At 42.1% G+C, this 15,716-nt stretch overlaps 1 protein-coding gene and 1 long non-coding RNA gene across 4 annotated transcripts in view; both read left to right on the top strand.

Moving 5' to 3' along the window:
• LOC142817886 (relaxin receptor 1-like) overlaps positions 1-15,716 on the top strand; it is a 258,818-nt gene that overhangs the window by 200,895 nt on the left and 42,207 nt on the right. The window lies entirely within an intron of this gene.
• On the top strand, positions 4,373-6,496 carry LOC142817336 (uncharacterized). The gene is made up of 3 exons (XR_012895178.1): positions 4,373-4,618; positions 5,947-6,032; positions 6,397-6,496. It is a non-coding gene; the product is annotated as an uncharacterized LOC142817336 (long non-coding RNA).

Raw genomic sequence — 15,716 nt, 5'->3', positions numbered from 1 at the left:
TTAACGTTGATAGCGATATTTGACTGAATGCCAGCGACGGCACTCTGCTGTCGAAACAGTGTTCTTGGTAGCATAGGGTTTAGAGATAAATACTTTCACTGCTGCATTTTGACACAGTGACTCTCTTTCACTTTAGTTGGCAGGCCTTTGTTTTTACGGACGAAGCTCTTTAAGCCGTAGGTCGTGCTTCCACGATGTATGTAGAAGGAGTAGTAGTAGTAGTAGGTAGCCATCTCTCGTATGGTCCTTGGAATACTCGCTGTATGGCGGTACTTGTATATGATGAATATATGAGGAAAATATGCAAGATGGTGCCACTTGGAGTGATAACTAGATGGACTGACGGACGCACGTATGGATGCAAGCACGCACAGACAGACAGGCAGACGCAAGGATGGAAAGATAGAGAGACAGACAGATGCACGGACGGACAGATGGATGGACGGATGAACGAACGCACAGACAGACAGACACACAGACAGACAGACAGACAGACAGCCTCACGGACGGACGGATGGACCGACAGACGGACTATGGACGGATGGATGGACGCATGAATGGACGGACGCGCGGATGGTCGAACAAACGGATGTTCGGGCAGACATGTGGACGGACGCATGGACAGATGGAAGCAAGGACTGACTGATAGATGCTTCGCCCCACCCATCATCATTCACTCCGTGGATATGCTGTGATCTTTTTGAATATTTGCACCCCTCGTGCATTCTCAGCGTTTAGAACAGACCGCTTTTAAAATTCAATGCAGCATGCCTCACAAGGATGCTGCCTTGTGAAGGAAAGTTATGAACCATCTCCCTGAAGGAAATCCTGAGGGGATGCGAAGCAGCAGCGGTGCGTACCAGGAAAGTGCAAATGAACAATGAAGGAACGCCGTACGCACCGCTGTTGCTTCGCATCCCCTCAGGATTCCCTTCAGGGAGATGGTTCATAACTTTCCTTCACAAGGCAGCATCCTTGTGAGATATCATCCTTTTAAAGTTATTATTCTCTATAATATAGATGTATTAACATAAACATTCAGGCAAAATATTTATTTCAGGCTGATGATACTAGCAAATGTTTAATAGGAAATTCAGTTGATGAAATAATAGATGAAGCCAACTTAACCTTACAAAAGTTAGACTAATGGGCACGTCAAAACAGTTTCAAATTAAGAACAAGTAAAGCAAAACAATGTTATTTTGCAGTAAAAGCAAAAATGATTACGGTTAATAAAAATATAACACTGAACTCTTCTTCCATCGCCCTCGTATCCAGTTTTAAAACATTAGGCGTCGTCTTTCAGGAACCATGATGCTGATATGCACATGTCAATTGCCTTTTATCAAAGCTATCTCAAATGATTGGTATTGTTTACCGCAATCATCATGTACTGCCAGAGACACTTATGACGCTAATTTTCATTAGTTTCTTTATATGATATGTGAGGTTTAACTTCCCAAAACCACGATATGTATATGAGAGACGCAGTAGAAGAGGGCTCTATAAATTTCGACCACCTGGGGTTCTTTGACGAGCACCCAAATCTGAGCACACAGGCCTACAGCATTTCTGCCTCTATAGGAAATGCAGCCGCCGCAGTCGGGATTTGATCCCGCGACCTGCAGGTCGGCAGCCGAGTATACCTTAGCCACTAGACCACTGCGGGGAAGCTCAACAGTTCGTTTCAGTCTAGACTTAATTACTACCATATAGTTTTGGGGCACCACTACTCAAGGAAATCTACACAGAATACACGTCTTACAAAAAAAGTTTCCATGCAAGATTGAAAAGGCCTCAAGTCATTTCCACACACGCGAGTATTTTTTGAAATATAGTATACACTGTAATAAAAAATTACTGCGAGGTCGGAGTAAAACGCTTCTCCTCTAGTGACCCTCGTATTAGGAGCAATATTCGCTCCGGACGTCCGGAGCAAAATTTGTGCTCCGACTCGCTAGAAGAATTGAGTGGTGCAACCGAAGTGCTTTTAAAAGATATTTCACTTTGGCCAGCCGGAGCAATTGCGTGGCGCTGACGAAAAAATTCTTACTGGCATTTTCCTTCAGCTGGTCGGAGTGATTACGTGGCACGTCCAGAGCATTTTTCGCAGGTTCTTCACTCTGGCTATCCCGAGCTTTTGTGTGGTACCTACGGAGTATTTTACGAATGTATTTGCTCCGTCTGGACAGAATTTCAGTAAGGTGGACCAGGACGTTTTTAAGGTGTTTGCTCCACTACCTATTTATTGTATGCTGATAGTTTCACGCATTGGTAAGACGAAGAAAGTCTCTCTTATGCTAGCACTGCTGAGGTATTGTGTATTTTTTCCACGGAGCTTTAGCAGATGAAATAAAGGAAACACTTGAGTTCTTTATTTATTCAAAATAGGCTGGCAATTCTGGATGATTACCAAGCATTTGAGAAAAGAAGACAAAATAAACAAACACGCAAAAAAGCCACCACGAACAAAACACAATAAGACAGATCAAATTAAATCAACAGCACTGAAGTTTGAAGCGCAGCGCTTCAAATGAACCCCACACAGTAAAAAATTTTGCACCCAAAAGGGTGTAAAAAGGGTGCTTTTACGAGAAATCACCTTTTGCAACACCCTTTAACACCCATAAATGGTCGACTGAAAAAAAGCACCCCTTTGTTTGGGTGCTTGCCTCAATAGCACCCTAAAATAGGCTCTAAGGGTGCTTTTGTGCCTGAGAAGGGTGTAGGTGCCGATTCATCAGATGGAATATGCAGCATAAGAAGAACACATAATTATATATATGGGATTTTACGTCTCAAAAACCTCGATATGATTATGAGGGTCGTCGTAGTGGAAAGCTGCAGAGATTTTCACCATTTGGTGTTCTTTAATGAGCGCTCATATCGCACAGTGCAAAGGCTTCTACCTTTTCGCCTCCGCCTTAATTCGACTGCCACGGCCGGCATCGAACCCGCGACCTTCGGATTGGCGGCCGAGCAGCGCAGCTACTGCACGAATATGTGGACCTTGCGTTAAAAGACGGCCTAATTGACTTAGAATGTGTGAAGGTGCTCTCCGAATACAGCAGAATGTCAGCAGAAGCAAGTCGCGTTTCATCTATAATGGCAATTAACTGCAATCCATGTTACGAAAGCTTTCCTTAGCGTTGGTTATAAGCTGCATGTTTGCTATGGATTATATACACACAAATAATGTTCGCCCGAGTATGGGTGTGTGTGCGTGTAAGCGCGATTGTGTGTACAACCGTGCATGTGTGCGTGCGCGTGTATGTGCGAGTCCGTGCTTGTGTTAAGCGTGCCGGTGCGCATGTGTACGCCCATGCATGCGTGCGTTTACGGTCGCGTGTGTGTGTGGCCGTATGTGTGTATACGGTATGTGTGTGCGCCTGTGAATAAGTATGCGTGTGTATCAGCCCGTGCACCCTCGAATTTCGTGTGTGTGTGTGTGCGGGGGGGGGGAGGCACTGCTTCTTATTGTTTAAGGTCCCACACCTGTTCAGACTGGGAGTCTATATGGGAGGTGGCTTAAGGAATGGCGGTGGTCAACGCACTGTACACGGACTATTCAGTACATGGAAAACAGCTGCACATTTTCGTACCTGATCGTTGCTTACGAACTTGCTGTGGTAGCTGATTAGGTATGCTGTGGTGCTTCTACGCTCGAAAACGTGGGTTATGAACAATTCCCACGGAAAGCTGTCACTGCACTTATGCACAACCATCGTTTATATTAACAACGTTTAACAAGAACGTGCCCTGCCTTTGCTACAGGTGCTTAGCTAGCTCATTGGGCAACCATGTGGATTTATGTGCTGATCATGTGGTCAGCAAAAAGTTTGTTATAACAACCTCGGCACGTTTCGTGGTGCGTGACAAGCCTTCTAAACATCCGCGACTGTGGATTAATTTGTTCCAGCTTCGACTACGCATTCAGTGTTTGCGGCACCATACGCGGAAGTGCCAGACACAGACAATGCAAAAAGAAATTCCTCTGGAAAAAGGTGTAGCGATGCTCTCCCGCTAATGCCACCGAGGACGAAATAGTTATTGTTTCTGGCCATTCCATGGTGCACTTTGTTTTCCGCAAGTTTTGCTTCACTATTTTTCGCCCACTGCAATCGCGTTCCGTCAAAATACTCAAAGAACCCGAGGCTGGTAAATAACCTGCGTCGCTGTGCGACTGGCTGGAAGGAGAGTTGCCATTTACAAGGAGTCATTCCGCGACGAACGGCCGTCCGCCGTATGCGCCATAGCGTTTGCCTTTCGGCGCCGTCCTGGCGGGTTTCAAGCTCCTTCCCCCCCCCCCACCCCGCTCACCACGGCCAGCGTTGCTCCCACAATGGCGGCGTAGATAAGCGAATAGTTGCGTCACCGAACACCAGCGTCGACAGCTGCGGCGCCGCCAGTGCCTCCTCCTTCTCTATCTCAACGTCGCTCTCTCTGTCTCATCGTCTTTCAAATGCGTTGCGTTGGTCTGGGGTCTTGGCCGCTGTGTGTGTTCTAGCGAACAGGCGCATATTCAATGGTGGTCACGCATGACACCGTGTTCGAAGTGACGCTCGGATTAAGGAATATTCATGGAGTGGCGGACACGGACAACGTGGGCCTGTTAACGGTGAGTGTACTGTTTTCGTAGGTAGTAATCATACAGCGCTAGCTGGGCGCCTGCAGCAGCTCTGCCGAAGTAGGCTGCCAGCCATTTACAACAGCATGCGTTCGTGGGCCTGTTGCAGATGCCCGATTAAACGTGTGACTTAACGAGTTCACACTGCTATGCGCGATGTTGTGTAAGTGCCTGCATCACTCATACAGTGAGTGATGTGATCACTTAACAAGGGCGGGATTAGTTGCTGATCGCACATTGTCTCTACACTGCACAAAGTGATTGAAAGTGATTGATATTGTTTCAAGATGTGCTTTGGGCTACATCGTAAGAACATTTCTATTAATACTCAAATGTGCAACGTGCTTCTGTAGGTGTAAGCGTAAAAAAAGAAAGAAAAAGCAAAAATTATGTACAGAGGCGCGCTGTACGAAATGGCTTTTGTTTTGCTTAAAGACGGTATAGTTGGAGGTGCTGATATGCCGCGATGCTCCCAGCACGTGCGCCTCGGTCTTTTAAGCTATTTAGGACAAGTGCCATCAGCAACAGGGAAAGATCTAGCAGACTTCCAAAGGCGCGTTGTTGTGGCCATCGCCGTGCGTTGTTTTCCCTCGTTTCTGTTTGCTGTTTTTGTGCTTCGCTTTCATCTGCGATAATGTTCGGCGTTACAACAGAATCGAGAGAATATACGTGACTGTTGGAGCTATGTGCTGTAGCTCTAGCATAAGCCATGGCTGCTGCAACGTAGTCGGCGTCCGCGCGCGTTGGTGTCGTTCGAGCGCTCTTACTTGCGTGATTGTGTTTAACTGAGTATTTAGGCACGGGTTACGTTTGTAAATCCCGTGGTCAATAATCGCTAATAGCGTGCCCCTGATTGCCATCAGAGGATGGGCTTGGTTGTCGAAATATGCCAGACGCTTTTTCTGAAAGCAAGCTCTGAAAAAAATTTTTTTAAAGAAATACTTTCATACGTGCTAGGCAGTGCTTATTGCAGGCCCGCAACTCTTTAAAAACTGGACGAGCTATCACATCTTTTATCAAATTACAATGAATTAAGATGATTGAATTATAGATGACGAATTTCTGTGCTAGATTAGGTGCACAAAACACATGTTCGCAGCCCTACGTCTAGAAAGCAGGCAAATAGGAAGCACAGCGTCAAATTTGGATTAGATTCCATTGACGGAGCGTCTTGTGAGAGTAGAAAGAACGAGAAAATTGTTCATTATTGATGCCCTTATAGAGGCAGTCAGAATTGCACTGATTGGTGACTTGTAACAATTCCTCAGATTGTTAGAGGCGTGATTAAAGTCAGTAAATCTTTTACTTTTTTTTTGCAGACCTCTTCGCTAGTGCCACGCCCAAGATCATTTGTTCTCATGTAAAAGAGAAAGCAGAGATGTCTTCACTGTTTGTACATGAAGAGGTAAGTTTCTTGTGCATTTTGATAATTGTTATATGTTCTGAACGTTGTACTTTAGGAATTGTTTTTCACACTGGCTCACTACCCTAGAAGGAATTTGATTCTTAGGTGAGTTCAGGCTTTCGTAAGTGCCATTTTTGAGCTGTAGTCTTACACTTCACCTCATTTCGGGAAATTGCTGTATGCTGGAAAACTCTTATCTTTATCATACGAAATTATTGGAATGTATGGGTTGTATGCTTCGAGTTCAGTGTAATGTCAATTACACGCCATTTCGAAGGATACACACTACACATTCTTTATATATGGTGCTGCCAGAACAGCACGAACATCCTTTTATGAGAAGTCATATTTGCTCTTATTACAGGATGGGAGGGTGCCGCTGACGTCCTGCGTAGTCTACCCCCCGGCCCCAGCCTAGAGCAAGCCTACTTCCTGAACCTCCACATGGATAACCGAAAAATCTTCTGTGTCAGTAATGACGAAGAAGGAGTGACAGCACTGATGAGTTGATTTTTTTATTTTCAACATTGTCTACGGCCGCAAGGCCTTTAACATCCACCGTGATTTAGCGGCTTTTTCTCGGCGTGAGTTTGGAGTTTATCAAAGAAGTTGTTCAGGCAGTACGGCGCTGAAAATTTTAGTGTCACAATGCCTGAACAACTTTTTCTAGTGTGGTCATGGTAGATGAACAAACATTGTTATTTGTGTAAGTTATTTTGCTTAAATATAGCTGGACCATTTCATGCCAGACGTCCCAGCCACTTTGGCGACCATCTGAATTGTATTTGAAAAAAAAAGTGCTGGCTTACTGCGTGTAAAACAGTGAACTGCTAGAATACTTCAGCGAGAAAAAAAGTTGTGTTCATGTGGCTGGCTTATAACTTCCTGGCATAATGCCGTCTGTGTGCTGTTTGTGGATAATTTCGTTTTAAAGCTACCGCTTATTTTTTCTAAAGCAAATTCGGTCTACCTGTTAAGTAAATGTGCTTCTGTAAGGTATTTGAAGCTCAATAATAATAGTGCAATTTTTTTGCCACAATCGCTTCCAAGAATAAAGCCAAAATGTGTTATGTTTCCATTTTTATTGCAATATTGCACTTTGTATGAATATCTGAGCAGTGAATACTTACTCCACAGAAGGTATATTATGAGGAAAAAATATTTTTAGACTTCTCAAGCTGCTGAAATATACGAGAAAATATCACGAATTTCACAAAATTGTGATTTTTGTCCGTATTGAGATGCAATTTGCTCCATGTAGTGATACAATGAAAACTCATCATTATACCTAAATTGTAAGAAAATGAAATTTTTTCTGTAATAAAAATCGTGTCGCAAAAAGGACAGGAAAGAGCGCTGTCAACTGAATTTTATTGAAGGTGCTACGAGCGTTTTTATACTGAGCACAAGACCAGGGCTCATCTGCAACAACACATGTGTGACCATGACAAAATAAATTTAACCGAGAAAAGAATACTCTTTTTCGGAAAAGATAAGTGAAGGTGTACTGATGCATTGATCCTTGGCCTTCCTAATAAAGAGTTCTAAAATCTCTCAATTTTCTGCTTGCTTTTTTTCAAAAACCGTGTTTTATGAAACCTAGGACTACACTTACATTCTTTACGGTGCCCGGCCATGAGACTACTATAGCCCTTCTTAACATTTAAAGCATGCTGTCTTGCTTGATCATTGAAGCATTGCCCAGTTTGTCCTATGTTTACTTTTCCACGTGTTAGCGGTATCTCATACACATTAGATTGGCATTCAGTAAACCTATTCTAGCGACGAATGGTGCAAAATTGACTATTCCTGTTGCTGTAAGTACATGCACTTTTGAAAGCTTGCAAGGGGTAGAAAACAACAATGTCATATCTGCTGGCTCTTTTCCTAAAATTGTGAGACACCTTATGTACGTAGTATCGTGTGACATGCAAAGGTGATTGGTCATTCTCTTTTTCTTTTGGTCCTGTTTCCTTTAACTTTAGTTTCTGCAGGAGGGTTTCGCAAACAAGTGTGATGATGCTGTTGGGGTATTGGCTGGTGCTATCAGCCCAGGAGTGCTAAGAATGTTCTGCCTTTTCATAGTGGGCATTCAAAATTAGTAGAAAGAGGAATTGATACCACATGTACTCAGGCCACCCTTCAGAAGTCATGTTAGCACAAGGGTGAGGTCAGGCTTAAAAACCAGATCAAAAAAGACTAAAAGATGCTTGGTATCCCAACAGAATCATCACACCCATTTGCAAAACCCTCCTGCAGAAAGTAAAGTTAAAGAAGACAGGACCAACAAAAAACAATGACCAAAACCTTTGCATGTTATACCACATCATGTGTCTCACAATTAAAAAAATAGCCAGCAGATATGATATTAGCGTGTTGTTTTCCACCCCTTGCAAGCTTTCAAAGTGTGTGTACTAAACAGCAACAGGAATAGTCAATCTTGCCCCATTCGTCACGAGAATAGGTTTACTTAATGCCAATTTAACGTTGGTAGAAGGATTTTTTATCAGGTAAACCAATGATCAGTGCATCACTACACGTTCACTTATCCTTTCCGAGAGGGAGTATTCTTTTCACAGTTAAGATTATTTTGTAGTGCTCACACGTGTCGTCGCGCATGAACACGGTTCTTGTACTCCGTATAAAAGCGCTCGTAGCACATTCATTAAATTCAGTTGACAGTCGGTGCTCTTTCCTGTCCTTTCTGTCTCTTCGTAAAGTTGTCGCGCTGTGACTAGCACACAACCACGATGAACCAACTCTCCCAAATTAAGCTCTTGTTACGTAACACGTAGACCGAGTTTCGTATGGAAAGAAAGAGCGGTGCTTTTAAAATAAAATTTTTCACATACAACACCTAGACGGCATTCCAGGAAGTTCAGAGGGCAGCCACGTGACCAAATATTTTTCCTCTCCTAAATATTCCAGAAGTTCACTATTTTCAATTCAGCACGAGTTTTTCGAATACTATGAAATGGTTGCCAAAATGGCTGGGACATTTGGCATAAAGTGACCCAGCTGTGTCATTAGCCAGAATTATGCATTACCTTTGTTTTTTTGTGTGTTTTGACTCAGTTTTGTGTTCGTTTTTAGCTTATTGTGTTTCTGATCATTGTATTGGTTTCTTAAGTATTCGCTAAAGTTATATGTGCGAAAACCCGTATATGTTTGCATGTACATCATATCTCATAACCAATTGTTATACATCCAGGAATACAAAGCTCAATCCACTGTGATTGTATACATTTGAAAACACTATCCATATATATTTTTGTGTGCATCACTTCTTGTGAACGATTGTGTACATGAAGGCGTATATAGTGAAATCATGGTGATTGCATATATTTGAAAGAATCATAAGTACATATTTGCCTGTATTTCATTCCTATTAACCGATTGTGCACATGAAGGAGTATTAAACTGGAAACCACTGGGATTGTAGATACTTGAAAGAATTATAGGGATACATTAGCGTATATTTCATTTGTAGTCTCTATGTACTTGAAACAGTATACTAAACTGAAACCTGTGTAATTGTATGTTGCAAAGAATTGTCAATGAAGTGAAACTGAATAAATATAATAAACATTTGAGGTGTTGCATGTGTAGTGTACGTATACGTGAACGTATATCTGGTGAAAAAGTTGTGTGGCAGAAGAAAAGTTTATGTTTTATTTGCCTATTAAATAAACGCAATATGCAAGGGCAGCAAGGCTTCATTTTCTGTAACGCGCATTATGCATATACTGTGAAGTATATATAGATCCAGCACAAGTTCATACACGATAGTACGCGTTTATATTTTTGCCCAGACGCAATGAATGGAGCTCGACAGTTGGCGCACCATTGATAATCAGGACCACTTTCTTCAAGTAGTGTGTAATCAGCGCATGCTGATATCTATTAGTGCAGTCTAAAAGAATACTGGCACCCCTGCCATGGGCACTCACCACCCTTGTGCACCCTTCTCGCACCCTCCTCAGAGGGTGCTAAAAAAGTGATGGACATCGAAGGCACCCTTCCTTAAGGGTGTTTTTGTAACACCCTACAGTTTTTTTACATGTACACCCTATTCTAAGGGTGCATCAAAAAGCACCCTTTTTGGAAGGTGCTGAATTAACACACGTAGGGTGTCGTTCACGGGACAAGCTCATTTATACCCTTCTGGGTGTAAAATTTTTTACTGTGCATAATGCTGCAAAACGGTGCACGACAAACGAAGAAAGCGTGGCCACCGAGAACAACTCTTCACCATCCTCGGAGGACCATCCATCAAATTCATCGATGACTTAAGGGTTGAGCTAATTGCTTCCTGTATAATTTAGCAAAAAAGGAATTGCAAACATACGAGAGGTACGGAAACTGAGAACACTGAGGCGATGGACACTATACAGTCTGTGAGTCTATGAAAAGAAGTAACCTCTAAAACTGACCAAACACACACACACGCACTCACACACACACACACGCACACACACGCACACACACACACGCACACACACGCACGTACGCACACGCACGCACACCGCAACATGATAAAAACACACCTCCCTGACGCGAACAAAGTTCAAAGCTGGCCAACGTTTTCTATATATCTATAAATCGATAGCTCTACCTTTTCTTAAGCATTCAAAATCAATTCTTGACTTAAATATTCTTATTTCGGTACTCTTGTAGATGGCATAAGCGATGCCCCTCCCAGTAATTTCTTAGTTTTCTTAAATGTAATTTTGATTATTACAGTCACATTTTATTGCGTACTCATCGTCATACTTCTAACAAAGTGGGCCCTTACAGTTTGCATGGTTACGGCCTGTTTTTAAGGAAAGCCTAGCTTCATCTCCTGCCCTGCCGCGGTGGTCTAGTGGCTGAGGGACTCGGCTGCTGACCCACAGGTCACGGGATTGAATCCCGGCTACGACGGCTGCATTTTCGATGGAGGCGGCAATGCTGTAGGCCCGTGTGCTAAGATTTGGGTGCACGTTAACTAACCCCAGGTGGCCGAAATTTCCGGAACCCTCCACTACGGCGTCTTGAAGTGCTGAAAGAGCAAAAAGATGTGTCAAAGTGTATCGTGTGCATTGAACCATTGTAGGAATTCGAATGTATGGATCAATTGTAAGTTCATAGCTGATGGTTTTTCATTGTATTTTGTGGCGGTAATTTGTGATGCCCTTGTATTTTCTCGAATACGTGAATTGTGAATGTCTTGATATGCCAGGTAGTTAAAGAAAAAAAAGTGACCCAGGCGTATTGGAAAGGATCCCCGGCATCTTATATCGTGGACCCAGGGGTCAATGGCTCGAATCCCGTTGAAGGGATTTCTCTTTCTCTTTTGATCGTGTGAATTTTTCTACGTCACTTTCGTGACAAAAATACGTCACTGAAATCTCAGTGGATCCCGGCATAAAACAATTTTTGTTAAAAAGTATTTATTAAACGCGTAATTATTATCAGAGAACGGCAATGTAAGATCGCACATCTAATTACACCCCTTGTTTTTCATATAGAAACGAATTGTGCCTGTTCATATATCACAGGAATGGAGGGTCTACCTAGTCTCGGTCAGAGGCCAATCTGATAGGCCTTGTTTCAGACTGCAGTACACAGTAAAAATTTTTACACCCAGAAGGGTGTAAATGAGCTTGTCCCGTGAACGACACCCTAAGGGTGTTAATTCAGCACCTTCCAAAAAACGTGCTTTACCATGCACCCTTAGAATAGGGTGTACATGCAAAAAAACTGTAGGGTGTTACAAAAACACCCTTAAGGAAGGGTGCCTTCGATGGCCATCACTTTTTTAGCACCCTCTGAGGAGGGTGCGAGAAGGGTGCACAAGGGTGTTGAGTGCCCATGGCAGGGGTGGCAGTATTCTTTTAGACTGCACTAATAGATATCAGCATGCACTGATTACACACTACTTGAAGAAAGTGGTCCTGATTATCGATGGTGCGCCACCTATCGAGCTCCATTCATTGCGTGTGGGCAAAAATATAAACGCGTACCATCATGTATGAACTTGTGCTGGATCTATATATACTTCACAGTATATGCATAATGCGCCTTACAGAAAATGAAGCCTTGCTGCCCTTGCATATTGCGTTTATTTAAAAGGCAAATAAGACATAAACTTTTCTTCTGCCACACAACTTTTTCACCAGAGATACGTTCACGCATACGTACACTACACATGCAACACCTCAAATGTTTATTATATTCTTTCAGTTTCACTTTATTGACAATTATTTGCAACATACAATTACACTGGTTTCAGTTTAGTATACTGCTTCAAGTACATAGAGACTACAAATGAAATACACGCGAATATATCCCTATAATTCTTTCAAGTATCTACAATCCCAGTGGTTTCCAGTTTAATACTCCTTCATGTACACAATCGGTTAATAGGAATGAAATACAGGCAAATATATACTTATGATTTTTTCAAGTATATACAATCACCATGATTTCACTATATATGCCTTCATGTACACAATCGTTCCCAAGAAGTGATGCACACAAAAATATATATGGATAGTGTTTTCAAATCTATACAATCACAGTGGTTTAAGCTTTGTATTCCTGGATGTATAACAATTGGTTATGAGAAATGACGTACATGCAAACATATACGGGTTTTCGCACATATAACTTTAGCGAATAATTAAGAAACCAATAAAATGGTCAGAAACACACTAAGCTAAAAACGAACACAAAACTGAGTCAGGACACACAAAAAACAAAAGAGGTAATGCATAATTATGGCTAATGACACAGCTGGGTCACTTTATGCCAAATGTCCCAGCAATTTTGGCAACCATCTCAAATGTATTCGAAAAACTCATGCTGCATTGAAATTAGTGAACTTCTGGAATATTTATGAGAGGAAAAATATTTGGTCACGTGGCTGCCTTTTGAACTTCCTGGAATGCCGTCTAGGTGTTGTATGTGAAAAATTTTATTTTAAAAGCACCGCTCCTTCTTTCCATACGAAACACGGTCTACGTGTCACGTAACAAGAGCTTCATTTGGGAGAGTTGGTTCATCGTGGTTGTGTGCTAGTCACAGCGCGACAACTTTAGGAAGAGACAGAAAGGACAGGAAAGAGCACCGACTGTCAACTGAATTTAATGAATGTGCTACGAGCGCTTTTATACGGAGTACAACAACCGTGTTCATGCGCAACGACACGTGTGAGCACTACAAAATAATCTTAACTGTGAAAAGAATACTCCCTCTCGGAAAGGATAAGTGAACGCGTAGTGATGCACTGATCATTGGTTTACCTCATAAAAAATACTTTTACAAACGTTAAATTGGCACTAGGTACACCTATTCTCATGAAGAATGGGGCAAGATTGACTATTCCTGTTGCTGTTAAGTACACACACTTTTGAAAGCTTGCATGGGGTGGAAACCAACACGCTAATATCATATCTGCTGGCTATTTTTTTAATTGTGAGACACGTGATGTGGTATAACATGCAAAGGTTTTGGTCATTGTTTTTTGTTGGTCCTGTCTTCTTTACTTTCTGCAGGAGGGTTTTGCAAACGGGTGTGATAATACTGTTGGGATACCCAGCATCTTTTAGTCTTTTTTGATCTGGTTTTTAAGCCTGACCTCACCCTTGTGCTAACATGACTTCTGAAGGGTGGCCTGAATACATGTGGTATCAATTCCTCTTTCTACTAATTTTGAATGCCCACTATCAAAAAGCAGAACATTCTTAGCACTCCTGGGCTGATAGCACCAGCCAATACCCCAACAGCATCATCACACTTGTTTGCGAAACCCTCCTGCAGAAAGTAAAGTTAAAGGAAACAGGACCAAAAGAAAAAGAGAATGACCAATCACCTTTGCATGTCACACGGTACTACGTACATAAGGTGTCTCACAATTTTAGGAAAAGAGCCAGCAGATATGACATTGTTGTTTTCCACCCCTTGCAAGCTTTCAAAAGTGCATGTACTTACAGCAACAGGAATAGTCAATCTTGCACCATTCGTCAATAAATTGGTTTACTGAATACCAATCTAATGTGTATAAGATACCGCTAACACGTGGGAAAGTAAACATAGGACAAACTGGGCAATGCTTCAATGATCAAGCAAGACAGCATGCTTTAAATGTTAAGAAGGGCTATAGTAGTCTCATGGTCGAAAACCGTAAAGAATGTAAGTGTAGTCCTAGGTTTCATAAAACACGGTTTTTTAAAAAAAGCAAGCAGAATAATGAGAGATTTTAGAACTCTTCATCAGGAAGGCCAAGGATCAATGCATCAGTACACCTTCACTTATCTTTTCCGAAAAAGAGTATTCTTTTCTCGGTTAAAATTATTTTGTCATGGTCACACATGTGTTGTTGCAGATGAGCCCTGGTCTTGTGCTCAGTATAAAAACGCTCGTAGCACCTTCAATAAAATTCAGTTGACAACGCTCTTTCCTGTCCTTTTTGCGATAAGATTTTTATTACATAAAGAATTTCATTTTCTTACAGTTTAGGTATAATGATGAGTTTTCATTGTATCACAACATGGAGCAAATTGCATCTCAATACGGACAAAAATCACGATTTTGTGAAATTTGTGATATTTTCTCGTATATTCAGCAGCTTGAGAGGTATAAAGATATTTTTTCCTTAAAATATACCTTCTGTGGAGTAAGTATTCACTGCTCAGATATTCATACAAAGTGCAATATTGCAATAAAAAATGCAAACATAACACATTTTGGCTTTATTCTTGGAAGCGAATGTGGCAAAAAATTGCACTATTATTATTGAGATTCAAATACCTTACAGAAGCACATTTACTTAACAGGTAGACCAAACTTGCTTTAGAAAAAAATAAGCGGTAGTTTTAAAACAAAATTTTCCACAAACAGCACAGAGACGGCATTATGCCAGGAAGTTATAAGCCAGCCACATGAACAAAACTTTTTTCTCGCTGAAGTATTCTAGCAGTTCACTGTTTTCAACCCAGTAAGTCAGCACATTTTTTTTTCAAATACAATTCAGGTGGTAGCCAAAGTGGCTGGGACGTTTGGCATGGAATGGTCCAGCTATATTTAAGCAAAATAACTTACACAAATAACAATATTTGTTCATCTACCATGACCACACTAGAAAAAGTTGTTCAGGCATTGTGACACTAAAATTTTCAGCGTCGTACTGCCAGAACAACTTCTTTGATAAACTCCAAACTTACGCCGAGAAAAAGCCGCTCAATCACGGTGGTTGTTAAAGGCCTTGCGGCCGTAGACAATGTTGAAAATAAGAAAAATCAACTCATCAGTGCTGTCACTCCTTCTTCGTCATTACTGACACGGAAGATTTTTCGGTTATCCATGTGGAGGTTCAGGAAGTAGGCTTGCTCTAGGCTGGGGCCAGGGTAGACTACGCAGGACGTCAGCGGCACCCTCTCATCCTGTAATAAGAGCAAATATGACTTCTCATAAAAGGATGTTCCTGCTGTTCTGGCAGCACCATATCGTCACCATATCACCACTGGTGGAGGAGCTGGGTACTACCACCTCATGATCAGCACCCCTGTGAGAAGCCCCGAGTCCAGCCCTACGAGACAGCCACGCGTGGAGACGCCTGTGCACCGCTCAAGCCGTCGCCTTCAAGGTCTTGAACCAGAATTTGGCCTTTTAAAGGGAGCAACACTTCCGACAACCACCCCT

The sequence above is a fragment of the Rhipicephalus microplus genome, chromosome 5 (assembly GCF_043290135.1).
Source record: "Rhipicephalus microplus isolate Deutch F79 chromosome 5, USDA_Rmic, whole genome shotgun sequence".
In the NCBI taxonomy this organism is placed as follows: Eukaryota; Metazoa; Arthropoda; class Arachnida; order Ixodida; family Ixodidae; genus Rhipicephalus; species Rhipicephalus microplus.
Note: the sequence above shows the minus strand (reverse complement) of the source record. Positions and strands in the feature narration are given on the sequence as shown.